Source organism: Schistocerca gregaria, unplaced genomic scaffold (genome assembly GCF_023897955.1).
Source record: "Schistocerca gregaria isolate iqSchGreg1 unplaced genomic scaffold, iqSchGreg1.2 ptg000526l, whole genome shotgun sequence".
NCBI lineage: Eukaryota > Metazoa > Arthropoda > Insecta > Orthoptera > Acrididae > Schistocerca > Schistocerca gregaria.
The window spans coordinates 9,310,735-9,324,588 of record NW_026061925.1 but is presented as its reverse complement, the minus strand read 5'-3'; positions in this window follow the sequence as shown (position 1 = coordinate 9,324,588).

Genomic DNA, 13,854 nt, shown 5'->3' with positions numbered 1-13,854 from the left:
TTCTACAGGTCATAACCAATAGATTGTGGCCAGAGTCCACATTTGCCCCTGGAAATGTCTTACAATTTAAAACCTGTTTCCTAAATCTCTGTCTTACCATTATATAATGTGAAATATTGCAGTATCTCCAGGTCTCTTCCACATATACAACCTTCTTTCATGATTCTTGAACCCAGTGTTAATCATAGCTAAATTATGCTCTGAGCAAAATTCTACCAGATGGCTTCCTCTTTCATTTCTCCCCCCCCCCCCCCCCCCAAAAAAAAAATCCATATTCACCTACCACGTTTCCTTATTTCCCTTTTCCTGCTACCGAATTGCAGTCACCAATGACTATTAAATTTTCGTCTCCTTTCACTATCTGAATAATTTCTTTTACTTCATCATACATTTCTTCGTCATCTGCAGAGCTAGTTGGCATATAAAGTTCTACTACTGTGGTAGGCGTGGGCTTCGTGTCTATCTTGGCCACAATAATGCGTTTACTATGCTGTTTGTAGTAGCTTACCCACAGTCCTATTTTTTTTATTCATTATTTAACCTACTCCTGGTTACCCCTCATTGATTTTGTGTTTATAACCCTGTAGTCACCTGACCAAAAGTCTTGTTCCTCCTGCCACCGAACTTCACCAATTCCCGCTATATCTTACTTTAACTTATCCATTTCCCTTTTTAAATTTTCTAACCTACCTGCCCGATTAAGGGATCTGAAATTCCACGCTCCGTTCCGTAGAACGTCAGTTTTCTTTCTCCTGATAACGACATCCTACTGAGTAGAGCTCGCCCAGAGATCCGAATGGGGGATTATTTTACCCCCGAAATGTTTTACCGAAGAGGACGCCATCATCATTTAACCATACAGTAAATGTGCATGCCCTCGGGAAAAATTTCTGCCATAGTTTCCCCTCGCTTTCAGCCATTCGCAGTCCCAGCACAGCAGGGCCGTTTCGGTTCGTGTTACAAGGGCAGATCAGTCAATCATCCATAATGTTGCCCTGCAACTACTAAAAAGGCTGCTGCCCCTCTTTAGGAATCACACCTTTGTCTGGCCTCTCAACAGATACTCCTCCGTTTTGGTTGCCCTATGGTACGTCTATCTGTATCACTGAGGCAAGCAAGCCTCCCCACCAACGGCAAGGTCCATGGTTCATGGTTCATTGGGATGATGATAAATAAAAGTGGCGAGTGGATGAGTGTGTTATGCATTGCAAGGCAAAACACAGCCAACTGGGCACGGTATAGCAAGAGCCAACGCTGCAGCACACTACTGGAACAGAAACCTTTCATCATTTTCCACTATGGAAGTGTTTAGAGAACGTGAGCTTAAGTCCTAAACGAACATAGTGTGGATGTGTAAGCCCTCAGCCTTCGTGCACTAAATTCTTCTCATCTCAGTACCACAGCCTTCGCCATCGGCGTAACCGTGGAATGCAGTAAGGGGTTGGCTGTTCGACCACAAGAAGTGGCAGCCTGCCCTGAGTTACAAGGGGCTAGCGGAAATTCGCGGGGATTGTCAGCTGCACTGTTTTGCTGCTTTACCTACAACTCAGACTATTGTGGTCGTGACATTTCTTGTACCTATTAAGTGTTGCAACAATGTATTTGTATGATTTCAGCTGTTACAACTGCGACTCTTTGGCATCACGGTAATAGGGTACGGCATTTTTTCGCCTGTTTAACTGCACAGTTTTATTTTTCGCTATCGATTTGCTGTAGTACCTTAGAACATATTCTGAGGTCAAACAGAACGACCTCAACGCGAGCCAGCATGAATTTCGAGAATATAGATCATGCGAAACCCAATTCACTTAAAAAGCACAGTTGTCCTGGTGAGTGAAATGCGTTTCGGAAATCAGTAAACACCGTTTTCCCCTGTCTGCCTTGATCTCTGGTTTTCAGACTGTCGTTCGAGTCGGGTTGCACGTAGTCGATGTTTTCGGAATCCATGCTGCTTAGCAGGGGGGAGCTCATTCAGTCTGAGGTAACTCGTTACGCCTGAGTTCAGAATTATAAATTTTCTGCTTGACCAAGATTTCGTGCCACCGTGAAGACCAGCCTAGACTTCAGGGTGGCTCTAATGCCACTCTTGATTCCTTGTGGATAGCTTGGAAGTTAATGCTGATAATCTCTGAGAACTGTACACAGTCGTATGCGTGAATACAAGGTGCGCTGATAAAAAGTAAAACATTTATTAACTGTCGGCTGCTACTTGGTAATCAGCACGTGATTACTGACGCAAAAGGTAATACAGAGTTTGACAGTAGGCGTACAAAAAATATCTCGTGACCAAAGACGTAAGCGTAGTTATGGCGATTCGCTTCTTAAAAGTTTACACAAGTACAGATGGAAATTGTGCTCGAATATGTGATACAAATAAAGCAATATACTGATGCGAGTTGGGCGTTTTACTGCTCTGTAACTGGCAACAGGATCGCGTTTACGTGTATGTTATCTGGGCATCACAACCAATTAAAATAAATCCTCCCCCCCCCCCCCCCATAAGCATAAAAAAGCAAATGTCGGGCTTGGTAGTCTAGCGATAATGAGCGTGCAGGAACAGTAGAAGTCGCTAGTTCGAATCTCGGTGCCTTTCTTTTTTGTATTTTTAAGTGCAGTGTGCCATGTTTTTGGCTAAATATACCACTTAATCTTTTACCCTTGTTTTCGTCTGTCTGTTGCAGATCCTTTGCTTCGGGAATGGGGAGATGTATCAAGTTGAAATTTTTTTCACATACAGAGGTCGTGTTCCCTTCACGGTGTAAAATATACAGACCTAGAGGGCACTTTCTGTTGACCTACACTAATGAAAATTAGCAAGGAGCAAGGTTTTACAGTACACGTAAAGGAAAAATCCGAAAACTGGCAATTTGTTATTATATCACACGGAAATTGTTATCCAACATCGAACTTCAAATTACAACATCAGTAGTTCTGCGTTCATGTTGACTGGGTCCCAATACTAAACGTCAAATATCGCGCAAGGAATGGCAGTATTGTGTTTCGGAATGTAGCCGTCATCAGATATCCATATGCATATGTCGTTCAAAGTTGCATGTGAAGCAAAATTTCGCAGAATAGACGCAGTTAGCCTCAATGCAAAACTTCTAATTACTCTAATAACAGTAATACTTAAATATCTTCAACATTTCGCGGTCCTGTCACCAACTGTGTAAACATTAATTTTAATAATGAACAGTCTCAGTTGCACCGTTTATCTAGAATTTACCTGTGTTTCAGTCGGGATAACCCAACCTTCTTCACAATAACATATCTACTGTCTGTCCATAGTGGACATCGCCAAGTTAATACTACTAATTCATAAACTATCGCCAGACTGTAAAACTTATCTGGCACTGCCTCGGCCCCACTTCGCGACCGCGATACGGCAGCCACGAGTGCAGTACTGGATCTCCACTATGAACACATAGTAAACACTGTTATTCTGAAGAAGGTTGAGTTATCCCTACTGAAACCTGGGTAAAGTCTAGGTAAGCGGTGCAACAGAGGCTGTTCATTATTAAAATAATAATACTGGTCGCCTGCTTCCTGCATGACTTTGTCACATTTATACTATTAAAATGAAAACATTCTCGAAAATCTTTTAATCCGTGGGATCGGTATCTTGCCAGGATCAATGTCGATAACGGGTGAAAATAGTCGAGATTCTCTACTCCCGGAACGTATGAACTGTCTACATACATAATTAAGTTTGTATAACATCCTCACCGAGCGAGTCCATTTTTTCGTTTTTTTTTTGTATATTATGCAATGTACCTTTTTTCTCTTTTGAAAATGTGTCTTAATGACGTGTAAGATTTGGCAGTTCATGGATGACTGACATGCAATGATTCAAACCCATTACATTCTTATGCCTTGTATTAAATAACAATGCTGCAATGAGACTGAAAATTGAAACCTATTACAGGGTTGCCACAACTTTCCCCCAAGTGAAAGACCTAAATTGTAAAAAAAAAAGTAATGACCTCTGTGTTTCTGAACGTGTGAACAAAAATCTTAAGTACTAACATCAAAATGTTGTGTAATGAACTGCTTGTAGATGGAGAAAGGAAGCCCAATGGTAAATATGTTTAATTAAGATCACTGATTTTATTTTCATAAAGCGAAACCCATTTGGTGACGATAATATGCATTTTCTTGGAGTTGCGAGACACATTCCTGAAAGCAGTGATGGTATTTAAAATAATCTCAGAAAAAAAGTAGGCCTCTCGAAATAAATGTACAAGGTGGGGAAGAGGTGTGTCAACCAACACTGTAGGTGACTGCTAATAAAATTATGCTTCTATGTTCGTAATTGTCGGTTATTACTCACTGAGTTATGTCTATTATCTACAGGTATTGTGTGATTCTTTTTCTTTCAATAAATACATGACCTCATAGTGTACAAACTGCCTGCGATTGCCACAAATTTTTTTTTCTTATCGTCCATTCTTTCAAATATATAAACTACTTTCGAAGTGCCAAAATATACTATAATAAATAAATTTTGTATCAAACGCCGCACTGTACAATGTACTTGCTGTGAGACAGTCACGATGCCCGAAATACATCGCCTGGGGCCGAGGAGGGGCACCACAGTCCTAGGTCCATGGTAGTACCCGCACATTAGTGGCAAACTATGGGCTTTGGATCGGCAGGCCCGATCCGTTAGAGAGACCCACAGAAATGGCCTGCAATTTTGGCCCGCCACGAAAGTCCATTCATGCGGCCAGCCATTCACATGTCACAGTCACCACATCGATGAAATGAGACCGCGGCGATAACACACGCAACGGGTAACTCGAGCAAATACTCTGAGAGTAGTCAGCAACTCACCGTAAGGATGATCGCTCAGGCACATAGAAATGACCATCAAACTCTATAACTAAATTTTTGGCTATAGCCTTTGTCAGAAAACGAAAGTAGTTGTGACTTTTTTTTACCGCCAGTTCATTCGTCCAGTTGCGGAAGCTGTCAGGCGCTGACGCCACGCTGCAACACACTACTGCCAGGCGGGCTGCATCGGGCACAGCCCCTGTAAATTAGCAACTGCACAGTCCAGCGAGCTAAGAAAGTTGCAACTCGGTCTGCAGAGGTCCTTGGTGCACACGAGACACTAGAACAGGTGGTGCACACAACCGCGACAGTATCACTGCTGCTGCGGACCTTTCGCTGCATCCACCGTGACTCGTGCGGCCTCTGGAGTGTAAGTGTGCCTCCCGGGCAGTCCCGTCGTAGCCGACAATTGGTGCCCAGCATCGACTCCGACTGCACGCCGCCTTCGCTTCCTGTCCACAGTGTTAACTATACAGACGGCGCTTCTACGAAATCGGCAAAAAATGATATACACCATTTAAAGAATATTATGTTTTTGAAGAAAACTACACTGTCAAAAATTCCCTTTAACTAACAGCTAAAATTAAAAACTTTTCCATTTCTGATGATGGTAATTCCGTATCCTTTAACGTAGTTAATTTACTTGTTAACATTCACATTTATGAGACTATTAAAATTACTGATGAGAATCTTCTCCAACACAATAACCTAATGTACAAGAAATTAAAGATGTCATTAGGTTATTACTTCTGATACTCTCCTACAACTATTTCCAGTTTAACGCTGAAATTTTTTTTACGACCTTTAGCCTTTTGCCGTGCCCATTTGTATAACAAGTACGCTTGCCAACAGTTTTGTTAAACATCACAAAAGGCAGTACTTTAAGAAATTGGTGTGACCTGAGCAATTTTCCAGTCTTTAGGTACGGATCTTTCTGTGAGCGGTTGTATATAATTACTAAACATGGACCTATTGTATCAGCACACTCAGAGGAACTTGACTGGTATACAATCTGGAACGGAAACCTTGCCTTTAATAAGTGATTTAAGCTGCTTTGCTACACCGAGGATATATGCTTCTCATTTTGGCACTTTCTGTTGACTGGGCTTCGGGAATGCTTACTTCGTATTATTTGCTGAAGGAGTTTCGGAAAACCACGTTTCTTAACTCTACTTTAGTGGCACTGTCATCAGTGACTCCACCGTTACTTTCGCGCAGTGAAGGTACTGATTGCGTCTTGACACTGGTGTACTCTAAGCATGAACAGAATCTCTGGGTTTCTCGCCAGATTTCGAAACAGAGTTTTGTTGCGGAAATTATCAAGAGCGTCTCGCTGTAGTAACCGCTATATTTAGAACTTCTGCAAAACATTGCTAGTCTTGCGGATTTTGGATTCTTTTAGTTTTGGCATGCTTTTTCGTTACTTCTGCAACAGCGATTTCACCCGTTTTGTCCATGGGGGATCAGTACCATCACTTATTAATCTATGTGGTATATATATCTCTCAATTGCAATCGATACTATTTCTCTGAAATCATTCCACATCTTTTCTACGCTTACATGATCAGATCGGAAGGAGTGGAGGCTGTTTCCTTAAAAATCGTTAAGAGCATTGTCAGCTTTTTTTAAACAGATGTACTTTAAGTTTCTTTTTGATGGTTGTAGGTGTTACACTATTCAGTGTACGGGCAACTGACTTGTGGTCGCTAATCCCTGTATTCGTCATGATACTACCTATTCATCCAGGAATATTTGCTGCTATGAGGTCAAGTACGCTTTCGTAACCATTTATGCTTCGAGTGGGCTCACGAACTAATTGTTCAAAATAATTTTTTTAGAAAGCATTCAGTACAATTTCGGCTGACGTTTTATGCGTACCGCCGCCTTTAAAGGTATAAATTTTCCAGCATATCGAGGATAGATCGAAATCAACACCGACTATAATTGTGGGAGTGGGGTACCGATTTGAAATGAGACTCACGTTTTCTTTGAACTGTTCAGCAACTATATCCTCTCAGTCGGGGTCGGTAAAACGATCCAGTTTAGTCCGATTGACAAGTACAGCCTCTACCCAAACTATTTCGCAGGAACTATCTACTTCAGTTTCACTACAAGGTAAACTACTTCTGACAGCAATAAATACTCCAGCACCAACTATGTTTAATCTATCCCTTCTGAACGTTGTTAGGTCGTTTGAAAAAATTTCGGCTTAACATATTTCCGGCTTTAGCCAGCTTTCCGTACCTATAACTGTTTGAGCTTCAGTGCTTTCTATTAGTGCCTGGAGCTCTGGTTCTTTCCCAACACAGCTACGATAATTTACAACACCGATCGTTTCTACAACCACCTTACTGTGTGTTACCTGCCCCCTTTTAGACAGACGCCATTTCTATGTTTTCCTGAGACCCTCTAACCTAAAAATCCGCCCCCACTACCCGTGTAGTGGACTCCTCACCTATTAAGCGGAATCCGGAAACCCACCACACTATGGCTCAAGTCAAGGAATCTGAGGCCTACACAGTCACATAACCGCCTGAGCCTATGATTCATACCTTCCACTCGGCTCTGCACCGAAGGACCACAGTCGGTTCTGTCGATGATGGTGCAGATTATGAGCTCCGCCTTAAACTCGCTTAACCATATCCGCTAAACAAAAGGAGAGAGAATCTCCTCCAATCGAAAGCGACACAAGCCATTGGCACCGACTGGGGCCACCACCTGCAGTTGGGTGCACCCTGTACTCTTCATGGCATCCGGAAGCACTCTTTAGAAATCAGGACTGACTCCCCCACCTTGTGCACACTGCCATCCTTCCACACTTTGGCAGCCATGTTACTAAGGGGGCCCAATTACGCGCCTATTATTGGAGTTCCGAACCACCAGCAAACTCACCTTCTGTGAACACCACGAATTTGCGTTCCAAGAAGGTTCCTCTGGAGGCCCTACGATCGGCCCCTCGCAAAGTCTTTCGCTGCCTGCCATACTTTGGAATGATCTCTCACTCGACCACAGGTGAGGGATCAACCTCAGCGCTGCAGACCAACATAAATGTAGGATAATGACATCACTGCTGCTCAAAAATCTGCAGTCAGAGAAGACAACTCCAAATGCAAGGGGAAAAGACACAAGAATGCTATAAGTAAATATCAGAAACTTATCTATTATAAAGAACATTCCTAGATGTTGAAAGCGACCGAAATTGTTAATTCTACTTACGATGTTTTAAAAGAATTAACTTATATGGTAAAATAAACCAAGTCTGCTTTTCTTCATGGTTACGTGACGTTACGTATATATGTTTTGTATTTTTATTCGTCAATGCCTTCCGTTTAAGCACTCACTCAAGCTAAACAGGTCTCTGCTGCCAAGTCATTATCAATTGTCATTGATGAAGGGTGAAAGCAAAGGAAAGAGTATTCACTTTCTTTTGCCTGATGGCGGATTTAGGGAGTTGGGATGCATGGCAAAAGCGCATTCTTACGCGACTTTTATTTTTACCAAAGTACTTTTATACCGTAACAGCGTTGTGTACGTTGATTATGACTCTATGATCATACTGATATACTAAAAAGGACAACCAAACCAGCATCCACTGCAACGTGGATAGTAGTACGAAAAGATTTGTTTTTACTTTTTAGACATTACTCCTGAGTAGAAAATTCGAAGCGCAAATGACCGTTACAATCGAGTCTGCACAATTCGAAGTTCGAATAATTAACTCGACTTTACTCTAGATGAAATCAGGAAAAATCGAAATAAAATTTTGATTTTTTTTTACTAACGTATTTCCAGTTTCCTTACATGTTTTTTTGCTTTAGTATTTGAAACGGAAGGTACACACAAATGTTCGAAAATACATACATTCAGCTTCATTCATTTTTCAATACTGAACAAACTGTCACGAATGGTTGCTTTTTGTCAGTTAAGTTTCTCATAAAGAACCTTATGTCTTTGGAGCTAGCGTGTCACTCCTTATTTGTATCTGAGACTTCTGTTCCCAGACTAACCGTAAATGTCTTAGCGTTCCGACAAATACCTTTTGTACCCTGCATTGAGTAAGGCAATACTATAATCTTTCGCCTCGCCCGGTCTGCTTGCTCCCGCTTTTTAATACTTATGAGCAACATTATCTTTCCGCTCGATGATCGTTTGCAGCTTGGATGGTGGAATCCCGAAACAATTCGTTACCTGCTACTTCTCGTTGCATTCCACAGCGTCGAAACTCGTTTCTGTTTTACGAATGTCGGAAACTTCCTGGAAAATATCCTAAAGTGAAAAACGTCTACTTTCTCCGTGGTCGAAGTTCCTTGTGTGACAAAATGGCGTCAGATTTGAATCACTATTAATTACGAGACTGACAGTGCGCAAACAAAGGTTAAGTCCACGTGGTTGTCACTTATTGCCTGTATTGGCATATGCGGGTCATTGTTAGGAATCATCTTTATGTAAAATTATAAACTGGTGAAGCTGTTAGCTAGGATTCTCATTTGTGTGTCATTGCGATGAACAGCTTAGGGAGCGCCGCTAGGAGTAACAGAAAATAAAAATATTCGCTGGAATATAAACGAAAATCTATATTGAGTTTAAACCTACGACACATAGGAAGAGTTCGTCTCAGGACTTGTAAATATGCTCTAAATTACAGAAAACGTGAGAAAAGCCCTCCCAGAAGCCTAAATAGGGCAGCGCTGAGAGAAGGTGACAGCTCCCTCAGAGTCGGAAAAAAAGGAAGAAATTGCGCAACGCGATAACGTACTCAAAGGCTATATCGTACCCCAGCCACTGAAAAGTCCAAAATTGTGAGTGTGACCACTGTAATAAAGATATTGTTAACTAAATTTCATATTAATATGAAACACATGTTACGATTTTATCCCGACGTTTTCACGAAAACTCTACGGCCCAGACCTGAACTGCACACACAGAAATTTATTTGCAACGGATTAATAATATGCTGTGGTATTTCGTGCACTGTTAAAACAACTGATGAAACAGACAGAATTATCTGGTGTAAGCTAGGCGTTGACTTGTAATTATAGAATGTCTGCGGGTCGTTTTCATATGACAGTCGTCTCGATTAGTGAAGAAGTTACTTCGGTTTTCTCGAGGCATTTGGGAACAGGTTGAAACAAACGATTAACAACCGTCGACTGCATACAGTCGCAAAGGCTGATTTCAAATGTCTTTGGTAACTGTAAAGCTACTTCACCTGGGTAGGGGGGACAGCTACTAGTCGGAGGTAAACACTTCCCCCTCACAGCGTTCTAATGTTGCCGGCTACACTATGCCACTCAGCGTCCGATGTAAACACAGCCGACAACAGGAAGTGTGACAGGACTACCAGACCGAGTTCAGAGCAGGAAACGGCCGGGGTCCCCGGTGGTCTAGTGGTAAGGGGGTCTGGAACGTTCCAGCGCCTCGGCTGGGGCTATTCGCCCCAGCCGGGCCGGGGTTCAATCCCCGGCCGGCGCTGGAATTTTCAGATTTCCGAACACTAGCCTCCACCTCTGCCCTGGCATGTGGCGCATGCCGGGCACCCCCGTGGGGTCCGTGCTTCGGATCCCACGTGGAGCTCACTCCCACACTACAAAATATACCTCATTATGCTGCTGCAATCATTTATTTTAAATTTTAATACGCACACTTTCTTCACCAGACCACATCTGCATATATTTTCCAGGTACTTTCTACATATTATATCTCACTGTCGCAAGAAACTGCATAGTATCATGAACATTTGTAGGATTGCAACAATGAAATGAAATCCTCACTAAAAAAACTAATAAGTTTTATTTTCCTTTTTGTGCTAAATGCTGCTAAGATAAATACCAAAACAGCTTTCATTTTCTTGTAGGTAATTATGAAAGTAAGTTTGGCTATAATACTGAATAAATTATCTCAATGTCAAAGAAATGCAAAATATTATATCAATACCATCACACAAGATATTTTCAGGTGTCTCAGTCTGCCTTTTCTTTTTATTATCCTGATTGATTATACGATAATAAATAAATTCTGTATCAGAAATCGTTTCGTAACCGTTCACACTCAGTGCCATTTATAAGTGTATATTGTCAGCAATTGTAGTTTCAAAACGAACACAGGCCTTTTTTTCAAATTATTCAAGTGTCTAAATGAGATTAAGATAGGATACAGGTCACTAATGAGATAAACTCTTTGTTTGTATGATACAGGATAATTCTCCTGGTCTTATGTCAGCTGAATGCTAAATTAAACAGTTAACATTTAAAAAAACGAATTTTACTGACAGGTCTACATGTCTCATATAATATTTCTGTTGGTAGTTTCATGACAACCTCTCAGGCTCAGCTTTATATAAAAGTATCTTGCAGGTCAGAAAAGAAATTTTATTACTACCTCTACAGATTCAGTTGGTCTATTGTTGTTGTACTATTGTTGCATTGCGAGAGAGAGACTGCTACTATAGCTGTTTTCTTTTGCTATTAAATTCCGTGCCATATCTCCATTCTAAATGCTAAAAGGCGTGGATAAACTTTTAGCAATACTATTTCCTTTTCACCACATCGCTGCTAGGTGTCGCTACTGGTCCCTCACACAGTCAGTTGTCTGTAGCGCAGGGCTTCGCTACCAGAGGGCTCTAGCGGAGCTGGCGACGACTCACTCTGCCGGGATTTGCTGCTCCACTCCTGAACGAGTACGCCAGCTGAGATACCCGCTAAATCCTCACACTAAACGAGAAGCCTAATAGCACCAATGCTACATAAGGCAAATCGTGATCAGCGAAACCACCACTATTATTACTGCTTGCTGAAAATACTGCTACAAACTATTTAGAGCGGAAGGGAGCACCTTACCGAAGCCGATCTAGAGGAAAATCCATTTGGAGGGAACAGAACCCATATCTATAACATCTTTAGATACAGAAACTTTTGACAATGTTGACCAGAATATGCAGTTTGAATTTAAGATGCAACCAGGAATAAAATATAGCGAGAGAAACATTACTTAGAACTCCACCAGAAATGAGACAGAGGCTGTACAAGTCAAAGGACATAAAAGTAAGGCAATACGTGAGAAGTGAGTGAGACAGCGTTCTAGTCCATTGCCTGATGTTATTCATTCTATATGCAGGGTGTTTCACACTACTCGGGACTGTACAGGCGATTTAACTGATCAAGTTTTACATAGGAATCTACTTCTGAAAACGTCATCTTGCGATGCTACAGAACGTCAAAGTTATAGGAACCGGCATTTAAAAAAATAGATGGATCCCACGAAGATGTTACAAACTTTCTAAGATGATGCAGATGGATAAATGCGTACATTTGTGATTATGTCCTTGCACCGGAAAATTATAACAGAAAACCTTTCTGTTACCTCTGACAGCATGTAACGTTATCGTTGTTGCTAGGATGTAGGACAGGAAACTTGCAGAGGCGGTGGTATGGAACGAAAGAAGAAAACAATGTGCAGTACACATAGGCTGTAAGATGCATACATCATGAACCATGAGCACTTGTTCATCATCGCTTGCGTGAAAGCCATCTCCACTATTGAACAAGTGCTTACAGCTCCAGAATTATGCAGTTTAGAGTCCATGTTTACTGCACTTTTTTTCTTGTTTCGGTCTATACTGCCGCCTCTGAACGTTGCCTACCCTACAATCCTAGCAACAACAGTACCAGTACACGTATTCCACTGTCAGAGGCAGGATAACGATTTTCACTTACAACTTTCGACACGTTTGTTTCCGGTACAGGGGCCCTTACCTCAAATCGATACATTTGTCTGTTTCCATCATACTAGGAAGTTTGTAACACAATCACGGATCATCTTGCATATACATACATTTACCGGAGCTGGCGCCTGTGACTTTGATGCTCCACAGCGTCGGTGGGTGACGTTTGCAGGCATGAGTTTCTAAGTAAAACTGCAATCTCTAGAAGTGTTGTGGCTCAGTGGTCTGAAGAAGATGATTCTTGCGAGGAAGGAAATATATTTGAAGATGCAAGTAGTGAAGAATTAGCCAATGAACCTGCAGATGTGAATATTGAGGCAGATGGCAGTCCTTCCGATAATATTACTTCATCAGAGTCTGAAAATGGAGCACAACCACAAAAAGGTATAGAAGACCACACATACATTAGTCGGAATGGAGCGATTTGGAAATTAGATCCTCCTGCAACTTTTCGTACGCCTGTCCATAACATCGTAAAGAAGGCACCTAGTCCAGCCCTTGGTTTGAATACCTGTAAACCTAAGGATGCCTGGGACTATTTCATCTCCAAGGAAATGATCATCTGCACAAATATTGAAGGCAGAAGAGTGGCTGCTTTACGTGGAAAAACGTTTTGCTTCCTGGAATGGTGGGTTTTCTTGGTCTTTTACTGCTTTCTGGTGATGAGAAGACTTGGGATGTCCTTATTAGAGAATTATTCTAGGATGAAAAGGAAAATCCTACATAGAAGGCTACCTTGCCAGTAAATAGATTCGAGGATATAAGGAGAATGATTAGATTTGATGACAGGCGTACCCGTGAAGCTCGATCTGCAGATGACGCAGCAGTTCGCTATGTATGGGAACTATTTCTTGACAAGTGTAGAAATAGAATGAATCCCAATCATTCGCTCACAGTTGACGAACAGCTAGTCCTAATCCGTGGAAGATGCAGCTTCACCCAGTATATGCCCTCTGAACCAGCCAAGTGTGGCATAAAAATATTTTTGTTATGTGATCATATTCTTTAGAGGGAACTGTTTACACGAGAAGGAAGCCCCATGAATTTATTCAGAAAAATCTTGGATTGAATGTAGTGAAAGATCTTGCTAAAAGCATTCAATGATCATCAAAAAATATTACCGTTGACAACTTCTTTACTAGTGTGCTTCAGAAGCAAATTACAGTGGTGGGAACAATCAAACAAAATAAACCAGAAATTCCTAATGAGATGAAACCATCTGTCTCAAGAGCAATTCATTCCTCTTTGTTTGCATTTATAGGTGTCATTACAATGGTGAGTTATCTTCCCAATAAGAAGAA